Here is a 22,495-nt window from a genome sequence, read left to right on the forward strand (position 1 = left end):
GTGCAGCAGAGACTGGGGTGAGCAGCAAAAGCAAGTCATCTCTGCAGGAAACTTTCCGAATCCAGGTGTTGAGAGACCACACAGATGAAGATCTACCGGAAAGCTACTAATCAGTCACCACAAGCTCATGAAACCAAAAGTCTCTGCAAATGAAGTCGGTAGACATGAACAACGAAGAACTGGTGAAGTATTCTGTGGCCCTGAAGGACAGACAGCAGGAAGGAGAAAACTCTCTTAGTGGGCAATTTGGACCCAAAAGCTTGGCCACTCCCTTTGTGTAAATTTTAAAATGGCATGAAACAAGAATCCACATAGTCAAATGGGCAGGTGTAAATAATTTAGATCACTCCATAGGGACCTGGAAAGACTTGAAGATTGGAGACAGGAATGCTGGGGAAGAGGCATGTAGATGTCCCAATCAATGGGAATAAAACACAAAGAATAAGATTCTTTGCGTTTCATATGAATGTTGAACAGAGAATAATGACCCAGAAAAGACAACCAAATTAAGAGAATAACACAGTCAGCTGATGTCAGGCGGCCTCCACTCTTAAACACCCCAGGCTTAACCAATGGCCTTGTGCAGCAGTAAATATGGCCACTGAGATTGGAAGCGATTTCCAGACTCCACAGCAAGGGTTGCCTCTCCAGAGTAATCTAGTCATTGCTGGTGGATGGCTGGCCTTTTCCCAATAGAGACCAGGGATGTGACTAGAAGCCACTTCCTGCTGTTTATCAGCCAGCTATTTGGTGACATCCTAGCTATTTTATCTAGACTTATTTTGGGTATGAATTTGCACATTCTGTGCATGGAAATTCCATCATCACTTCTCTTCCAGACCTCATGGTATGTCTGCTCTACTTACACAAACTCCCACTTGACAACGGGCCAGACAACAATAACTGCTTCCCAGTAAATCACATGTGGCAATGGGTGCATGGTCATCAGATCCAGGGGTCCTACCACACACCACCCTGTCCAGAATCCCCTGGTTTAGAAGAGCATGGTCTCTTAAAGTTTAAGGCCAGCACCCGCTTGGGAACCATACTCTGTGAAGACAGGGTGCCATCCTTCAAACTCTCAGTGTGAAACTTAAGCCAGTGGCTCATGTGTGATGCCATTATCCAACAAATAAAATATGTGTTTGGGAATCAAGGACAGAAGCAGGGTTGGCCCTATTTGCACACATGGCGACCTACGTGGAGAATTTGTGTGTCCTGTTCCCACAACTTTAGGCTCAGTGATATTGGGGTCCTGAGTTTCAGTATAGAGGATACTAGGAGCAGGGAGCTCAGCAGGAATCCCACCACATGAAAGGAGATTTGCTGCAAATACTCTCAGGATCTTCATGCCAGTAAACCAGAAGGCCCAGAAGTTTATTATCATGAAGAAGTGAAATAATTGCTAGAAAGTAGGGCTATAGAGAAATGCATGTGCCCTGGGATACCTCTTGGTATTCCCCAGTCCAGTTTTAAATGAACATAGGTATATTTTAGGGGGAAAAATAGAAAAGGAAAAAGTAACAGAATAAAACTCTGGGGCTCAGAGACATCCAGGGAGAGGATCTGGACCTTCCAACAGGCAATTCCTCTAATTCAGCTGAAAAATGCTAGGGGAGAAAAGAAGCTGAGTATGGGTAATGGAGGAAAGAGGTGGTGAGTGGTTCTTACACTCCAGGGAGCATGTGCAGCGGCAGAGACTGCAGTTAATCTCATCTGTTCTTTTATCTAGAGTTGCTGAGGCTGTAATGGGGCATGGGGATTTAGGAGATGAGATGAATTTCAGTCTGATTTATTCCCTTATGTAGACCCAATATTGTACATTCACGGTAGCACACCGAGGACCTAAATTTTCCAGGTATCTCCAGACTTTAAGCTTTACACATTCTTCTACTGATTAAAAAGAAAAAGAAAAAAGTCTATATTTCTCTTTCAGCTCAAACACAAGAGTTGTCTTTAACCAACTTGTCTTCCCAAATGTTCTTGATAATTGAAGAAATTCATGAACATTGCAGGACCTTATCAGCCAGTTTTCTGGAGTAGGACAGCCTCCTGATGCCTGGCAGGTAGTTTGTGCTTTGTAGGAGGCCTCTTAGTAGTTCAAGCAGGATCCAATCATGCCCATGTCACTCCCTCTGTCAAGAGGACTCTCTTAATACTCCTCAGGCTGCAGGTCACAGAAAATTCATTTAAAACTTGCTTATACAATAAAGTCATTTATTAGACTTTGGTAACAAGCCTCCCATGTATTAGGACGGACACAGCATAGAAGAACCAATGGTTAGAAAGTGTCAAGTACATATTTTCCCTAGTGGTCTTACTCTACCTTCAGGATCTGAGTTTCACCCTGAGTCTGAAATCCCTCCATTCCCACCTCCATGACCCATGGACAAGGAAGTCTTCCAGTAGCAATAGAGACATATTTTCCTCATTCTTGTTGAAAGAAAATGAGTGTGACCAAGCATTCCAATGAAGAGTACCAGGAGTTGCTCTATTTGGCTTAAGTCACATGCCCAAACTTGAACCAATGATGATATCCAAGAATTCATCTATCCTGACTGCAGTGGACTCAGCTTTTGAGCTGCACCCAGAGTGCATTGGCTGCACGCACGGAGGAGGCGTGTCCATAGACGAATCAGAAATTGTTAGGAAAAGTCATTGAGTGGGTGAGAACCAACAAAGTTCAGGAGAAACATGCTTTTTCAAGCATGGGGCAAGGTCCCCTTGAATTTCTCAGGAAGTTAAAGACCAGAAAAATAACAAAATACAGAAAATTTGCAAACAAGGCGAAACCAAAAACCTTAAAAATGAATCCTAGTTCTGACTTGCTGAGCTCTGTACTAATCTCTCCCACATAGAGAAGGCTTTGTCCTGCTTCTTCCCACACTTTGCCGGGCACCCACATCCTTGGACATCCTGTAAAAATTCTGAGTGAGGCCTGAGATTTGTCAGTTCCAACAAGTTCCAGGTGATACTGAAGATGCTGCTCGGGACATCCTTCTTTGCCAGCTTCGTCTTCAACCTTCATGTCCACCACCAAAGTGCTCACTTCAGAGACAGGAAGTGTCCTTGAGCTTGTCTCTTCTAAAAGACTAATTACCATCTCCCCAAGTTCCACTGAAAGAAATACAAACTCCTAAAGTGAAACATTTGGCAGAGTTTTAAGTACATCTCCAAGGAAGACTAATAAGACAGGAGCTTAACTCCATACTGATTTCCGTCTCACCCCCCAAATTATTGAAATTATGACTTTTCTGTGATCTTTCAAAGGAGTCCTTAAAATGTCTTTTCAAAAACATAACTATCTTCCCATTGATTATTTACAATTTCTTAAGCTAGAAGAGAAGTAAAAAAAATGCTATCAACGGTAAAAAAAAAAAAAAAAAAAAAAAAAGCTGCGGAAACAAAAGTTTGATGTGGCAATTTTTCATATTTAAAGTTTTCAAGAATTCGAATTCACAGGAGCCAGCCACAGTGAGGACGGAGACACACACATACGCACTTTCTAGAGCAAACGATGCCCACAAGGCATGACATGTCTCCCTTCCACCCTCCCTTCTTCCTTCAATTCCTTCTCTTCCTTCTCTCCTACCTTTCTTCTTCCCTCCCCCCCTTCCTTTCTTCCTTTCCTCTTTCCAGGTTGTAGGTGGTTGGTCTGAGGATCAGAATGCATTTATAGAAGCATTTTATTTGAGTAGGCCTTTCCATTCTTGACAACTCACGATACCAGCAACTCATGCACAATTTATCTGCATAGAGACAACCAGCACATAGGAAGAGCAAAGTAGCCAGTGTGGCAGCGGGCATTTCTCAGGGTACACAGGTGGACCGCTGAGGCACAGTCATTGAAATACATAGGCGGCTTGCTTCCCCATGTGAATTGGGTTTGTAACTGATATCAGAATAGAATTCAGCAATACCAGTTCATGGTCATGCTCATGGTCATCCTGTTGGCACTGCGTGCTGAACACAGGCTTTCTGATATTTCCTTAACTGGCACTTCAAATAATATTTAGCAAGAGAGAAGAATACCTGCTGAAGAAGCACAGGTCGGGGAAGGAGCAGTGGACTTCATCCGGAGAGCTCTCCACTGTATCTGGAGCCTTTACAGGTATGGGTGGCACTTCATGCATGAGCTTCTCCTAATGGTTCTACCTTTGTCTGTAATTAAAGGGCAAGAAGCTAGTTTTATATATAACTCCCGGCAACTGTAAAATATAAGTATATTTCCCCTCTGTTTAAATAATGGAATAATTTGTCCCATAATCACATGGGTCTCTGTGAGCTCTTGAAGTTTTATTAAGGTGTAACCCGTGAGTCATACTATTAATTGGTTATTACACTTGATTCTCATAGTACTCTTTAAAAATATGAATCCTAACTTTGTGTGACTTTAAAGAATGGAAAGGTTTGAAGACACCTCACTATGAAAAACATGAATTCCTGGCAGTTCCCTTAATCCAGGCATCACCTTTGTTGTTCTGAGGCGAGAGACAGGTCGCATGGTGTCAAGAGAAGGCACAGAGGAGTTGACAATCTGCATATAATTCCTAGCTCTGTCACCTGCCAGCTACTTACATAGTCTTGGGAAATATGCTTAAAATATTTGACCTCGGTTTCCTTCTCTGGGAAACAAAGAAAATGAAGCACATTGTTTTTTCCAAGATGTTGGTAAAGTAAGTGTGCTGATAAATATGAAGTCTTTAGAAGAGAAACTGGCACATAGTAATCAATCAAATGTCAAAAATTGTTATCACCATAACAGAGTGGTCCTCAGCTAGAGACAATTGTACCTCCAGGACACAGAAGGCATGGTTGATTGGCAGGACTAGGGGTGGGGGCTGTTGCACCAACCTTCCCTCCCAAAATACCTCAGATCACCCAGCACAACTGTCAACGGTGCCATGCCAAGAAACCCCGACACGGTAGAAAATGTTTGTTACACATCAAGTATACATCTCAGAAAGGAGTTATCGGAACCAGGTAAACATATAACACTAACATTTGGGTAAAAAAAAAAACAGAATACTAACAGGACCTTAGTGAGTGATGCATTTTCTCAAAATACATTTTTCTGACCTGAAACATGACAGGAGTCTTTTGGGTCATACTTTAAGGTATTTTTTTAATAGGGCTTTTTCTCAAATATTATCATTTTGAGAGTTATTCCATGTTTTTTCAAGTAGTTACATTTTATTCCTTCTCATTGCTGTGTAGTATACTCTATTGTGTGAATAGAATATTCACTAAAATTGCAAACCCACTGTACCCGTCAAAAGAATTATGGTGGCTTTGAGCCTGGGGTATTATGAATAGTGTTGCTATGTATCCTCTAATATATATTATATAATACATATACATATATATGAATAAAGATATGAATTTGTGCATAACTTGGAACAAAATAGAAAATTCAGTCATGACATCCCATTACAGTACAAATAAAACCCAAGATTCTTCATGTGCCTAGACTTTCTAATATACTAAGGAAGTCCCAACCTGTGCCTGTATGTCTTGACATTTATCTTTGCTCTCAAAAGTGTGCCCCAGATGATGCTTATTGTCCAATGTATAGCACTTGGCACAATCTACCCCCTTATTTCCACACTCCTGCAACGAGGGAGCAATCTCCCGTGGTTTACTCCACCCCAGCCACACTGGTCTCTTTCTGGTTTGCCAAACATGCCACACAGTCTTCATGACTCAGTGCATGGTATATATTTATTTCCCCACTTTTGGCTTCCTTGGTACCTTTACATCTTTCAAATCTGAGCTTGAATGCTGTCTGCCTCGAAGGGGACTGCCTGGTCCATCTGTGTAGTGTAATACTCCCTTATCCAAAGGGATATGTTCTGGACCCCTCAGTGAATACCCAAAATCATGGATGGAAATGAACTCTATAATTTAATTCCCTTTTCATCTTAACTAAAAACTCATCATGTACTCTGGCCATAACTTTTGTACTTTGAGGTTTGACAGCAAAATGAGCATAAATATTTGTTTTATTCTTCACAATTTCACAGATAGAAGATTTTTTTCCTACTGTTGATCTTAGAAATCGCAGCATAGTGTTTTTCTTTCCTTATCAAATCAAGGACTTTCACCTTTTCATTTAAAGGTGATACTTTATGGCTCCTCTTGGGCATACCTGAATTGCCATCATCATTATTCTTGTGCACTGGAGTCATTATTAAGTAAAATACATGTTACTTGAGCACAAGTACTTCAATAGTGAATCTGATAACTGAGGCAGCTATCAAATGACTACTGCCAGGTATGTAGCATATACAGCATGGATACACTGGACAAAGGGACAATTCATATCCTTAGCAGCATGGAGCAGAATGGTGTGAGATTTCATCATACTAGTCAGAATCATACACAATTCCAAACTTACCAGTTATTTTATCCTGGAATTTTTTTTAAGACCATAGTTGACTTCAGGTAATTGAAACAGCAGAAAATGAAACCAAAGATAAGGGACTGTAGGATATTCCTCCTTTCTCCTCATACTTCCTGTGCCTGTTCACTCTCCTGCACAGCACATCTCACACCATGCAATTGTTTGTGTGCTCAAGCCAGTAACATCATCCCAACCCCAACCAGACTGCAAATGCCATTAGGCTAAAATTTACATATGTTCTCACCTTTGAATAGCCAGTGAATGTCTGTTAAATTCATAAATGGATGAATCATCACAAAAACAGTTAGACAATCCAGTGGGAAATTAGAAACTTGCCTCCAAATCACCCTGTTTCATCCTTTAATGCAATTTATTTACAAACAATTATGCAGACAGTAAACAAGCAACATAATTTGCTTTGAAGTTTATAGAGGGCACAAGGGAAGTACTTTCTAAAAAACAGTACTTTCTAAAAAATCATGAAACTATAATAAAACTATGGTGCTCAGGTGCAGTCTTGGCTTACTGTTGGTTCCAGAAGAAACAAAATTAAGCTCATACTCAATATTCAAAGTGCTGAAAATTGCTTTGAATGCACTGCAGTTTCTCAAAGTGTATGAAAAATACGTTGTAGGACAAATAAAAGGGCTTCTGAAATAACAATAAGTTCCATTTTCTACCCACTTATTTAAACATAACCAGCCTTTTAATGCATCTGTCTCTCTTAAGGGCTGCTACGTCTTTGGTTTTCCACCAACGTCTCCTCTTCTCCTTTTCTTCTTGCCTTTCATGGGCCTTCACCATGTTCTTCTTAATGACCCACATAACTTCATGACAGGGCTCTCCATTCTCTACTAATTAGTTTTTCTAATAATAATAACTCTCCCTCTCTTTATCCTTCATGGCTTTTCTTTACCTACGATCTTGACATGCAACTCATATTTTTGTGTATTTGTGTTTATGTTTCTAGTTTTAAGAACAATAATAACAAGAAGAAGAAGGACTCCTGTTTCCACTACTTCTTTCTTGTGAATGTGAACCCACCAGGTAGGACGTAAGGCAGGCATTCAAACCTGGCACTCAGGGATCCCCAGCACCGTTTCAGTGTCTCCTGGTAAGGTCCTCACTCGGGAAGGGACTCACTAGCGCTCTCTAGTATAGGGCAGTTCCAAGAAAATGTGAGAACATCTTGAATCACCTGGAAGTATTTATTGGCTGACTTTCCAAATAAGATGGCTGCTCACCAACTCTTCCACTGATTCCCTGGATCCAATCATGATCCTCCCTCTCCCCAAATCATACCAGGATTCCATTATTATCCTTCCTTTCACCCATCCCAGTCAACGCCCTGTCCAGATTTAAATTTATGACATTGACTTCTTACTGCCCACTGCTCAACCTCTCAGATGGCTTGTTCCCCTCCCGCTCATATTATGGTCCAAGGTCTTTGCAAGGACTCCACAAGTATTTTTGCCTCTCCCTCTTTGATTTTTTTCTCCTCCTGTATTCCCAGATGTTCCTCTACTCCTGTCCTTAAAGTCCTTGGATTTTCCACAAACATGCCCAGCAGTCAGCTCAGTGGCCTTTGGTGTTCTCTGTTCCCTTTGCTTGGAAGAATCCTCTCCAGACAGCCACCTGGCTCTGTGTGTCCCACCAACCAGGTATTTACTCTGCTTTCACCTCCTCAGAAAAAATCTTTCCTGGCTGTACTAATATTACCTAAGATAGTAGCCCAGACTCTAGAAACACATATTCTTCTTTGGAGCACCTATAACTGAAAGGTTATATATTTATGTGTTTTTTTTATTGAGCCCATCTCTACCATTAGAATATAAACTCCATGAAAGCAGTCACTTTATTTTCTTCTCTACAGATTAGAAAATCAGCTGGTGTATAAAACATCACTTAAAAGAATAAAAATGGATTCATTGTAATAGTATTAATAATCATTTCACAGAGAAGAGTCAATAAGTATTGAATTATATATTGTCTATGGGTCTCTGCACTGGGGGCTTTTAATGAATTATCCAATTTAAGTCTGTTCTTGAATTATTGCTATTTCTGTTTCTGGTTTTACACAGAAAGAAACTGAGAGAAAATAGTCAAGCTGTACTCCAGTAGCACAACTTGTATTGATCTGCGAACATTTCCACGTGCATCATTGCTTGATAGCAGAACCTAAGATTTGAATTATATTATACCTTAGGAAGCACTAATGACAAATTTCCATTCATCCCCTATTTTGCCATAGGACCCATTATGAATGTCAGTGATGAAACAGGAAAAGTTACCAAAGGAAATCTGACCCTTACTTTATTCTCTGCTTCAGAGTAGAATTGCCAGTTGCGACACGAGGCAGGCAGCATCTTGAACTGGCACGCCATGATAATTACCACGATGAAGGGAATTCGAACGGAACCGAGGGACAGAATGTCGAATTCTCAGTGTAAGAGGCGCCCGGTTTTCAGAAAGAGCCCTGAATTTATCTCCATTTTAATGTCTTTCCACATTTTAAAATATTAGTTGAAAGGGGGATTTGAGAGGGCCGCAAAGCCAAAGCAAACATTCAACACACTGTTATACTAGAATTTTATTATACTCAAGTTCACAGGCACCCCTGCTGGTGCTGCTGTTGCTGTTGCCTGTCCGGAGACTGGTGAATCAGTGGTTGTGTCTGAAAAGGAGACAAATAGGATGGAAAAAATATCCACTCCTCGGTCTGTGTGTGTATTTTAAAAGGCAGGACAGTTGCATCATGTACTTATGGTAACAAAGTGGTAAAAAGAAAAAAAAAAAAACACTCTGGTTTCAGTATTGAATTAATTTCATTTTTTTTAAATACCACCACGACACAGGTTTTTTTTTTTTTTCTTCTTCTTAATGCAGCAGACATTTATATTTTCATATCGTCATGGAGACCAGAAGTGATTCAAATGATTCTGCATATTATTATGGAATAATTTGTCTCCTCTGAAGTCATCATTTCAGTGATATATGCTGTGGATAGAAAAGATTAAAGAAGCAGGCGAAGAGGGTGTATTTATGCAATGTGACAAGTACATACACAAAGGGGAATGATGTCATAATGTAAGTAATTTAGAGGTTCTGGCAAGTAGATGGGTGGTAAACCATGACTGGAGTCGATTCTCAAAAGTTGGGCTGCATGCTCCCGGGGAAAAAAAAAATCTTATTTATGTTTTTTCAAGAAACATTGGGGTTAAGATGGGATTCACTAAAGGCTAATAACTACCACTCTTGTGGCTCTGCAAGAAATAAAGACATGTAGTCAACCCCTTGGTTTCCCCATCAGCAAATTGGGATTTGGAGTCTATGAAGATGAAAATGACTAAGAAAACACCCTCCTCCCTGGTTGGCCCACTGAACCGTCTCTCGGAGCTCTCAGCATCTTCCTGTTTGGACCTTCCAATTTTAATTGTAGAGGAGCAAGGCCATTTCTGTTGTTGAGAGTTAGTAGCCCATTGCATGGCCTTAGTAGAGCTCATCTGGGTGTCTGTCCTGTTCTCCTATCAACTTGGATTACAGTAGCAATGTGGCTTTATTTTTCTGTAATTGTTTGTTTGGGAAAGTAAGTTTTAATTTTTAAATAATTAAAATTTATAGACAAACTGAAAAACAGTGCATAGCAATCATATTCCCCTTGCTCAGTGTCCTCTTATGTAGTTCTGGTGTGTTGTCCTGATATTTTTCAAAACTAAGAAAGCAATACCGGTATACTATTATTGATTAAATTCCAGTTTTTTTTTTTTTTTTTTTGAATTCACCAGTTCTCCAGGTGTGTCCCGTCTCTGTCCCAGTTATAATCTCTTTCAAGTTAGTAATTATTTCATCCATTTTGAAATGGGGACAGGCGTGTGCATGTGGTATAGTCCACTGGATTCAGAAACAGGACCCCAGCCCCGAGACCTGATTACCCCTGTTGAGTGCAGAAGCTAAAGCTAGTGACCCCCCATTGAAGTTCAAAACTCCCTAAAAGATCATCCAAGTGAGACCCAAGCCCACGGCCCATCTGCCAGAAAGGAATACTGATAGGCATTGTCTTTCCTTGGCACAGTTTGTGCCACCAAGGAAGGAAAGAAAGCCCTCACTGGTTCCCCTTTGCATTTGCCAAACCTGAGTTGACTCTGCTGTGCAGGAAAGGAAAAAGATGGAAAGGACCCATCGAGCAAACTCTTGGGATAGATGGACGCCACATGGGGATCCAGGGCAGTCCTCCACTCACAAGTGCCCAGTGCTAAAGCATTCTGCTGCTCAGCTGAGATGTAGGTGGCCCCGAGGCCCAGAAGGAAGGGAGGTCGCCTGCCCGCCTGCACAGAAGGATGCCTGGCCAATCAGCCCTGCCCCTGCGGAGGGAGCCTCTTCCTCCACAACCGGCCATCCCTGGCTGAGCCACCCACCGCCTTTCCCATGCCGCCTGCTCTGTTCTGCCCCAACTTTCACACTGTCTCCCTCCCTCAGCAGGACACCAACCCTGGGAGCTTGCAAAGGCCAAACAAAACTGGGACGCACAAATATGTAACTGTTTTCCCTAGCTCGTGGCATAAATCAAAAAAAAAAAAAATAAGGAGGGGGGGGGGAGAGAGAGAGAGAGAGAGAGAGAGAGAGAGAGAGAGAGAGAGAGAAACTGTTAGCACAGGGCTCCAAAGTGTTTATTTTTTTGCCAGCTGCAACATGCTACCCTCACAGGGGATCACCTAAAACCAGTTACGGTTTAGGTTGGAGGAGGATGTCAAACTTAAGCTGCGGGCTTGGCCTCTCTCAATGAATTACGACCTTGTCAAGAACCTATTTTTTTAAATCAATGCAGGTTTTCTATCAAATCAAATACCTGCACACTAAATTATATTTTTGGTGCCAGGCTGGCTCTCCAATTTTTTTTTCCCCTTGGCGAGTTTTTTCCAGCCACCTCCCCCTACCTTCCTCCCTCTTTTTACTGTGATACAGACCGTTTTTTGTCCATAAGGAGGAACTGAAAAGCAAGCCCTGCACTTGGTGGGGAGACAGGCAGGGGAACTGTCCTTTGCCATCCTCTGTGCCTGCACTGCCAGGGCCCATCCTCCGTCTCAGGGGCATAAGTGGTGGAAAAACTCCTAGAGAGTGGAAAGCAGGTCTCGGGGGGTCTTCAACCCAGTACCGGTGGACACATTTGCTTTCAGAAGGAAGATGTTGTTTTCTTAAAAAAAAAAATATTGTGGGGGGGATGTGGAGAGGAGGAGTTGGTAGCTTCTAATACAGGTGATGAGTAAAGAGTTTAGTATTTAAATAACAATTCAAATGTGTTTTTGAGACATTCTCCCCCCTGCCTGAATATGTGACTTGATAAATGCAAATAGACTCTAAAACCTATTTCAGTTCTTTCTCTTCTTCTTCTTCTTCTTCTTCTTCTTCTTCTTCTTCTTCTTCTTCTCCTTCTCCTTCTCCTTCTCCTTCTCCTTCTTCTTCTTCTTTCCTCCTTCCCTTCAGGTCTTTCTTCCTTATTTCTCTTCTTCAATTATTTCTCTTAAACAAGGAGGGAAGAACATGAGCTCTTCTTACCGGATGCATATTTCACTAAATTCTTTTATGTTAAAGTTCCAAAATCTATAAGTTGTTACAGGATACAAATATGAATAGAATGTGGTCCCTAGCCAGAGAAAGCTGAGTGCTAAAGGAGACAGGGAAACATAGACAACTCAAGATAACACAGAATAGACCAAGGCTAATGATGGGGGTGGACATGTGGTTGGTATAGTTTAGCATCCATCTGCCTCATCTCTGTGTTTCTTGGGAAGAATTGTCCGAATTTCCAGTTGAACTCTCAGCTTGTCTGCTTTGGATAAAATTGACCTTGGTCTCCATTTTAGGAATGGGCTCTGATTCATCTTAGCTAATTCATGATTCCCATGTCCCTGGCTTCACCAACTAGATCAGAAATGGGATTAAGACCTAATTTCTCATAAGAACACAGTGCACATACTAAGACCAGAGTTTCCATCCAAGAAGAAGAATCCTGAAGTTTGTATCATGTAAAAGCAAAGACCCATAATCTCCTAGAGAAGACAATGACAAGGAACTAGAATCACTGCCAAAACCTGGGGCCAGGGTAGGCACTCCACCCCTGAAAAAAGACAGAAAGAGCCATGTCCCCTCCCTTGGGTCAAACAGTGTTTAAATATGTAGGACAAGGAAGAGAAAAGACATTTTCTTTGGAAAGCCAGTGACATACAGTTCCTATTTCTGCTTGTATGCCAGTGGGACTTGGGATTAGGTCTTACCAGAGCAATGTGAATAGAAGCCACGTGCCTCTTTGCAGTCCAGGGTGGTTAGAAGGATGCTATGCCTTCTCTCCCTTATTTTGTTTCCCATCTGTCTTCAGAAGTTTCTAAGACCCTAAGAGATAGCAAAGGTAGAGATGAAAAGGATGTTGAGGCTCTGAATGTGGGAATGTCCTCAGACGTGACATATGGACACAGGATGGTAACTGGAATGAGAAGTGAATTTCCACTCCATGAAGCTGCTGAGGTATTGCACCTTATCAAATTGTTTAACTTCCTGCTTTATACACAGATAGCAGATGCTCATACCAGTCCTGGTACTGTTCTCAGGATCTTGAAATGTTGTGGGTGGAGGGAGAAATACAACTGGAAGTGTGGAGACTTATAAAGAAAAAAGAGAATGAAACAATTTTTTATTCAAGATGAGCTGGTATGTAAAATTCCAAACCATAGGAGCCAAGCAAACATCAAAACAATGACCACACTGGGGTGAATTCAGTCCATCCAAAGTAGACGCATTTATGAATTAATTCATAGGAGAAAGAGCAATGTGATGTGACTGTGAGCTCTGTCACTAATGGAGCCAGGGTGCATTACAAAGGGATGGTCTCAAATGTGGCCACATGAGCCCATGTGGAAGGCCACAGAGCCCAGAGCCAGAACTGAGTTCTGTATTTCATGGTGCTTCCAGGCAGCCCTAATCCTGAACTGCTGGATTTCATTGTCAAGTACTCCTGACTCAAGCCAGTCCACCTCAGCCTTCCTTCCAGCTGAAACAGGAGTGTTCTGCACTTACTTTGGGCCCAGGACATCTTCAGACAGGACCTCACACTCAGAAAGGTCTCATGTCTGGTGTCAGGCCATTTTGCTGCCATCTTGGAAATCTTACTGTTTTGAGCAAGAACCTTGCATTTTCCATTGACAGTGACCCCACAAACAATATGGCAATGAATCCAATGGATAAAAGTATAATTACAAGGAAAATGGACAAGGGAAAAAGGCAATATTTGAAACATCCTGAAGGGAATAAGTTTTTGGATAGGTGCAAAAGAGAGGATAAAAATGTTCTAGCTGAAAGAAAAATAAAATTTTAAAGTGTGCAAAATTGGTGTTGGAAAAGTGAATGTCATGCTGGCCACCAGCCCATCACCCACAAGCTAAGTGAAAGTTTCAAAAAATGACACTGGAACATCAGGTTGTTTGCGGATTATAGAATGTTGAATGGCTTAGTTGCATACTTTGGAATTTACTTTTAGAATTCTAAAAAATACCTAACAATCTTTACTACTACATGTTGTGTATAAGTCTATGGTGTTTATGTTTATATATTAATTTACATATATAATACTTAAGTTTAATGAATGTTTATATATTTATGTATATTTTACTCATCTATAGTTCATTCATTTATAGCTTATTTCTTTCAGTCAAATGGCCTATTCCAAAGTTATCAGTGTTGGGCATGGGGACCTGAGGGTTGGAATAAGAAATAAAGAGGAGAGGGTCGATGAAAAAGAATTTTTAAGAGTAGATAAGGCCTCTGAAGCTCTTAGCTCAAATCTGTGTAAATGGCAAGAGATAATGAATTTTAGCCAGGATTTTTTTTTTTTCTCTCACAGGAAAAATCAACAAAAATTTGGAGGTTGATGACATTGGAGAAAACAGTGGAAAAATTAGAAGCAAATCCCGAGAATACTGTTTGTTGTTGTGTTCGGTTTTGTTTTTGTTTTCTTAAGTTAATCGAATCATGTTCTACCCGGGCATCTAGAACAGAAAACACAAGTGTACATTCATCCCCAGATACAGCGAATTCTCCAGCTAATACAGGGAGACATTGTATTCGGGAAGTCTCCCTTCATTAGAAGGGACTTTGAATCCTCTCATTTAATGGCTCTTGCCGAGGGTCATCCTCACACTGGATCTTCGCATGCTCCTGCCCATTATACATCCCTTGGACTAAATCTTCTTTATACTCTCTTCTAGCCGTATCAGTTAGACACTCGAAGATGTCACTCGCCTTAACTGAAAGAGGAATTTTGATTCTGCTCATAATTATCTAAATTTTTTGTTTCTACTTGAGAGTCGGTGCTTTTCCATCACATGAATATAACCATCACATAGTCATATGCTATTTCTATTCTGGGACTTTTGTGGAAAAAGAGTTAAAAAAAAATAAAAAAGAATTTTAAAGACTGGTTTGCTGACTTTAGCAGCTTGGCACCGAGAGCAAGGCAGTGAAGATAAACTTAATTTTATTATGATTATTATTAAATAAAGATTCAGGAAAACAGCAAGGACGTATTTATGATAGAAATTTATGTAAATAACCATGTTGATTCTATACTTCCCTTAGGCGGCAACAAATATTCCAAATCATCATTGCGTCTTTGGAAATGTGATTTTTTTTTTTTCTTTTTGAGCATTTATCAATCCTGGGGTTCTCATTAAATTGGGCCCAAATCAAGAAAGCAGTTTTGAGGTGAGAAACTGACTCTCAACGTCAAAACATTTTCTTATAAAGGGATGACCTCTCCTTCTAAGAACGAGGCTTTGAAAAATTCCCAGATGAGAGTTTTGTTTCTATTTTGGCTCCTATTTGACTGACCTCAAGGGACACTTGAAGATGTCACTTAGCTGCTGTTCTCAGGTAGTCTGGTAGTTGGTTCCTGTTCTCCCAGCAGTGTGCTGGGTAGAGTCAGGGAAGAATGCAAGGTCTGAGGACACCGAGGGTCATTTCTGGTCCTTCTACTCTTCCTTTAGGCATGTAGTGTTAAGTAACTCGCAGCACTTCTCCGAGCCTCAATGACCCTCTGTGAAATGGGGATTAGGAAAGACCAGGCTACTCAATATTGAATGAGGAAATATACAAGAAAATGAATTGTAAATTAGAAACTCTGGCAGAATATTCAAAGGTTAATGCTAACTCCATATCAAATAAGGGCCTGATACTGGAGTCAAAGGTAGATCAGTAAATTGCAATGTAGAGGAAAGAGAATAGGTAAGTAACATAAGGCAATAATGCCTAGGATGAGGAAAGGCCAGACTGTTGGAAGGCAGGTAAGCAGGACATCAAAAGCAGAGAGGAGCAAACTGACAGGGAGGACTGAGAAGCAATCTTAGACCTGAAATTCAAAGATTCCTTTACCGCCTAGGTACAACTTGAGCAACTGAATTCCAGGTATTTAGTAACTGGCGATTTTATCGCCTGGTTTTCCTAGCACAAAAGCCAGCAAGCTTCATTAATTACACAGACAGATCATCTACACTCTCTAAATGCACAAGCTTCTACACCTGCCAAATGCACAAGCCTTCTCCCCGGACCAGTTGAGAATTCAGCCATCTATTCTGTGCAACAGGAGACGGTTTCTTAAATGCAGGGAAATTGCCAGAATGCAATGGGAAGTCCAGGTGAGTAAAGAATGTAATATTTTTCCTCCCTTTTGTTAAAAGTATGCTGATGCCTTCTTAATTCTCTTGCTATTTTATAGAGTACATATTCACGTCCAGAAGTTATTCAACTTAATGACATTTGTGGCTTCAAGTTACTTTCCACATTAGGGCTCCAACGTTGCTGGTGACGGCAGAGTACCCACTTTGGCCTCCAGGATAAGCCATGACTCTGAGAGACAGCATATTCACACCCAGACGGAGCGACAGGAAGATGGAACACAACAATCCCATCCATGCAGATGTGGCTGTGGAGATACATAGCATTTCAGGGGATATTTATGGACAAATTACTTAGGGGCTTGTTTCACGGTGGGATTTTTATTTGCAATAATACCTAATCATCAGATCATTGCTCTTTCTCCTCTCCATCTGCTCTGTGAGTTAGTTTATAAAACACTCCAAGGGAACAAGAAAAAGGGGGATAAAAAAACCTCCCTCCCCACCCAAGTTGCCAGGGTCGTAAGTTTATTTTACCTGTTACTAATATCAACCGTCTGACATATTTTTGTCTATTTTGAAAAAAAAAGAAAAGAAAAAAAATGGTCTGTATGGATCTCTGCAGTATATTATTTATAGTTTTGTGGCCAGAGCTCTTTATGTAAAAATTCCTGATTTTAAATAAAAGTTGCCCTTTTCTTTCCTATTTTAGATCAACTCTCATTCTGCTCCACAGCCACCGGACCTCGAAGTATTCACCGACATTAATCAATAGACCGACTGGTCCTCAACTTGCATTTGAAGGTCACTCTTGCTGTCTACTTTTGGGTTGCAAACTGACTTTTCCCCTCCGTCTGGCTAATTAACTGATACGACACTAATCCTTTGCACATCTGGTACTAAATGTTTGCTCACACGAGTCCCCAGTGAGGAAGTTTGGCCAAACAGTGACTTGGAGTGGGCTTGATTTCACTTTAAAATCTTCACTCTCTGGGATTAAAATCTTGAGATAAAACATCTGGGTTTCAAGGGTGTCCCCGGGGAGTGAAGGCTATAGTCCTATAGAATACATATTGTACATAACGTGCGCTTGTTATTTCTATATTAGCACTCCCCCAGCCGGTGCCTGCCATTAGCATGTCAGTCTCCTGACACATCATTAATAAACAGGTCATTTCATAACTGATTTCCAGCGAGTATCATGTTGAAAACCACCTGGGTTTTAGTTTTCACTAACATGAAAGGAATAGGCTAGAGGGAGGTCGTTACTATGAAACAGGGACTCATTTAATTGAATAATGAATCGAATCAGCAAAAACAAATGCATATGCAGAAGCATAAAAGAAGTTTCCAGGCCAACGGATAGGTCTGGATCCACTAATAAAAAGGGAGCTATTCCTTCCCCTTCTCTTCACCAAACGTATACATTTGGAGTTACTCTGAACCAGTGCCCACTGCCTCCAGAAAAGTTCCAAAAACACCAAGGAAGCCACCGTAAAAGGGAGGGTGATGGAAATCTTTCGTTTTAAAATTGTGACATGTGAAATTAAGTCTGTGACATGCTTGTGTGTTCATTGAATTGTAAATGAATGTTGGCATGTTCAAGGCCATTAAAGATTAGAAACACACTCACCAAGGTGAGCCATTGTCACAGTTGGCCTCTAGACCCAGGCAAACGGGTGGTGACAATGACCTCATTGTTAGATGTAATTGAAAATCGTAACTGCGTTCTAATCCACATCTTGGCCTATGCTGGGTTTTTTTACGTTGGAAAGTGGCTGAGAATCGCTATGGTCTGCTTCCACAGCACACAGAGGGGCAGACCTCGTGGCTTCCTTGGGGCCTCTCAGTCTTCCAATGTATTTTGGAGACATTTTTAATTTTCTTTCTGACCCAAGGGTGATAGCTTAAATATCTTGGTCCTTGCCTTCTTCTCATGTGAAATGTCAACAACAGCACATTTCTCGTAATGGATGTCAGATACTGTTTGGTTGTTGCCTCTTTGTCTCTAACCAACAGGAGAAACAAGTTGGGTGCCATTAATTTCTCTTTGACTTTCTAAACTGTTCTCAACTTCGTGATGATCAAAAATTTTATCAAAAATTTTAGGACAGTTCATATAAAATCTACTTAGTGTTTTAGGAAGAGTCCTGATTAGAGATGGGGAGAGGAAGAAAATCGATGCCAACATTTCCTTAACTTCGTATTTTCATAGCAAAAACTGAAAGGCATGATTCAGTTTACATCTAAATATTGACTGCCACTGGTTATTCAATGCACCATAATACATGTAGCAAGACATGAACATGGTATCAGCTTTATTTTGTAGCCAAGAAAACCAGAAGAACAACAAAGACTATTGTTCCAAGTCAATAAAAAAAATTGCCAAAAACGGTCACAAAGGTTATGGTAGGGCCAGGATTGGAACTTTCCAAAAGAAGGGTTACATTAAAATAAAGCTGCCTGAATGAGGCAAATATACTTCTACAGGTTTGTTGGATTTCATATTTCCTAAAGATGCAGTCCTTATCAGAGCTGGGAGAGCACATATTTAAGGCTCAGTATAAAAATGTCACACATTTAACATGAAACTTGACAGAAGAAAATTCCATGCATTTATTTTTCTGATGTGCTATTTAGAAGTGTATATACACTGTAAATTACTAAATCCAACCAATTAAAATATATTCTATTCCACCTCATGATAATGTTTGTGATGAGGAAACACACTTAGCATGTTTCAAGAATATAAAACGTCAACATTGACTATCGCCACCATGCAGTACAGTAGATCTCTTTAACTTCTTCCTCTTCTTGCAGTAATACACACATTTGCCAAGAAATGGGATTAACCTCTGTCTCAATTAGTGGATAAAAAGATAAAGAAAATATGATAGAGACATAAAATGGAATACTACTCAATCATGATAAGAAAAACTCCTGTCATTTTTGACAACACTCAAAACCTGGAGGATGTTCTGTCAAGTGAAGTAAGTCAGGCACAGGAAGACAAATGCCACATGATCCACTCATATATGGCATCTAAAAGAGGAGATCTCATAGAAGTAGAAGAGAGATTACCAAAGGCTGGGGAGGCTTTAGTGGGGAGAATGGCAGAGGTGATAGTGGGGTTGTTAGACAAAGGATAGCCCTCTTTTTAAAAATGAGCTTTCTATGGGGATGGGTCCAGTTATTATCACGGTTTTTACAGCTGTGGAAACCAACTCAGAGTTTAACAGGTCACAATCTACAACTGTTAAGTGGCTAGAGAAGAAATTGAAATCATACTATCTGACTCCAGACAGGGATCGCTTACTGTTGGAAGGCCATGGAGGTAAATTTGGATGAGTCCGCTGGAACTTGACAGCTTAGGCAACTTCTCCCCCGACTTTGAAAGTCAGTCCTATGACAGAAGTGTGAGACATCAATTTCTGTTGAGATCCAGAAGATGTTTGCTTAAGCCTTCTAAATCTCAGCTTTCCAATCTATCAAATGGGTACAGTGAGGTTACAACACATACAACTATGTTCAAAATCCCTATTTTCCAGTTATTATGAGTTTGGTACCTTTATGTTACCACTAAGTTACATCATTGCTTTCTACCTGTGGAGCTGGGGAGCCCCCATCACGACATTCTTCTTCCTATAAGTTGCAGTTCAAAAAATGAATTCCATATCTACCAGGAGCTTCTTGCTTATTACATGGAATTTTTGTTTGTACTGTGAAATGTGACAACCCTCATACCTGTGGATCCATTTTCATTCACTGACTATCAGACAACTTGTACCCTATAAGAAATCAAACCTTGGAAGTGAAACATGTACAATATGTGAAGCAAAAATAATAAATATTTAAATATTAAGAATTTAGATGAATAAAACTTTATATATCCAACCAGAAATCTAACAATCAAGGATTTAAAAATTAATTTCTGGGACTGGGCCTAGGACAAATGTAATTACCTCTGTAATTTAGATCTTTATAGAGTCTTCTACCAACTCAACTATACAAATCTATTTAAATTGATTTCTTCTACAGTGATTATTTATAGTCTTTTTTTAAAAAAATATTTTTAGTTGTAGATGGACACAATGCCTTTATTTTCTTCATTTATTTTTACTGTGGTGCTGAGGACTGAACCCAGTGCCTCACACATGTTAGGCAAGCGCTCTGCCACTGAGCCCCAGCCCCAGCCCTCTTCATAGTCTTTAGAGAGGCTTTTGCTCACGCTCAACACAAACCACTGAAGATAAACCAACCAAAGGAACCACCATCCCGGACATTTATAAAATCCACCAAAACGTGTTCACCAATCTTAGTTAAGCCCTTCGCTCAACCAGTAATTCTCAGCCAGGGGTGGTGCAGCACCAGAAGAAGAATCAACAGGATGTTTCTAGGTATCTAAGAGATTTGTGATGGCGATTGGCTCACAGGATCATGGGGGCCAAGTCCAAAATACACGGCATGCTGGAGAACCAGGAGAGCCACTAATTCACCCAAGCGTGAAGGCTGAAAATTGAATCCGGGGTGGTTGGGGGGCCAGTGGTGCACAGTCTGGAGTCTGGCAACCCACCTTTGTGTTCTCAGTGGGTGAAGCCCACCCCCATAGATGAGTTTTATTCCCTCAGATGCTGATCTCTTTCTCACACATTCTCACAGACACACCCAGAAACAGTATTCCCCTCTGTCTGGGCATCCTTTAACTACAGGAGGTTGACACATAACATTAACCATCACGGCACCCAGGCCGAGGGATACTTGGCAATGCCTGGACACATTTTTTCATTGCTACAAGTGACAGGATGGGGGTTGCTAATAATATCTAATGGGTGAGACCAGGGAGGATGCTAAGCTTTCTATAATGCATAGGAAAGCCCCCACCTAATAGTTATCTGGCTTACAACAGTGCCAAGAGAGAGTGACAATGACAGAGACCTTTTAGCAGAGGCATCTACAAAGCTCCTGGCGTACAAGACCCTAACACCAAGAAAGGCTTATAGAGAGCATGTATATTTCATCTGAGCGCCACATTGTTCCATTCCCAAAGCAAAATGTTGCGCTCTTCAAAATCCCCAGGGAAGCTAGAAACATACAGCTTTGGGTGAAATGTAAATTTCTTAAAATATTTATTCATCCATAAGTGGCTACATTTTTGACATTATTATAGGGTTGCTCAGTGTTCCATTTTATTAAAAAATATTTATTTGGTTTCTAAGATTACTGCTTTTCTGACCACAGAAAATTCAATTACTGAAAACTGCAGCTATCAAATTGGTTGAAAATAAATAGCCTTTTATCCGAAGCTGGCAAAGACCAGTTCACTTTTAATATGTAGCCATTTTAAAAAAAAATGAAATAAAATAAAAAATAAGAAAACATTTCCATTGCGAGCTGATGGCCTGCAGAGTCAGGAGCCAAGTCACATTTTGCATCATCGGATTTTATTTAAGTCGGGAGGAGAGAAGAGTGGGGCAGTTCTAGAAAAGAAGTCATCATCGGCATAATTTACTTTTAGTTTTCCTCTTTTGTTTTACAAGACAGAAGAAAGCTGAGCCTTTTGCCAGTGGAAATCACTTTCTCCTGCTTTCTCTCCGTCTCCATTTGAAATGTTTAGTAATATACAGGAAATGTGGTAAGTGAGATCTACAAACGTGGGCTTCCAAAATCCAAGCTAATTATGTGCTAAGCAATTGGGATGGCAGCAGTATTGCCAGGGAGCCCAAAAGGATGTTGAAGTAGGATGCCTGGGTATTTTTTCATTCACTTACATTTGCATTTTAATCTTCTATCCAGTTTTTCCTGTTTTTTTTTTTTAAAACAAAGAACACGTTTACATCTTTCCTCTATGAAAACCCATAAACAAGAAGAGATAAATGAAATTTAGAGCCACACTGTGAATGAAAGCACCAAGATTATCCACCCTGTGGATTAAATATAACATTTTTACCTCTAAATCTCTGTTACCTGAACATTGAAAATATACCTAGGCTTTCTTCCTCTCCAGTGAGATTGATCTGCATGCAATTCAAGCCAATTTTTATATTAGGCTAAGCAAAATATTTCTGGGGAGCTGATGCTTTTGTAGAAATAGATAATGCTTACATGAAATACACGTCCACCCACCCATCCCTTTTAGGACAATTTGCTGAGAATTATTGAGGTTGTGCAATAAAAGACACTCTTAACGGATGAGAATCAAGACATTCACTTTCTGCAATCTATCTCCTGGATGAACTTCAGCAAGTCGTTAAATCTCACTGAGACACAATTCTTTTATCTGCCAAATGAAGTAGTTGGAAGCAAAGTGTCTAAGGGCATGTAGGATTCCCTAATTCTTTGCCTGCTTGGACAGTCCTCGCATCCATTCACCTTCTACCATCTGAGATCAGGGCTAACGCCCTGCCACCACCTCCCTCTCAAATTTCAGATTCTG

This window comes from Urocitellus parryii, chromosome 7 (assembly GCF_045843805.1).
Source record: "Urocitellus parryii isolate mUroPar1 chromosome 7, mUroPar1.hap1, whole genome shotgun sequence".
Classification (NCBI taxonomy): domain Eukaryota; kingdom Metazoa; phylum Chordata; class Mammalia; order Rodentia; family Sciuridae; genus Urocitellus; species Urocitellus parryii.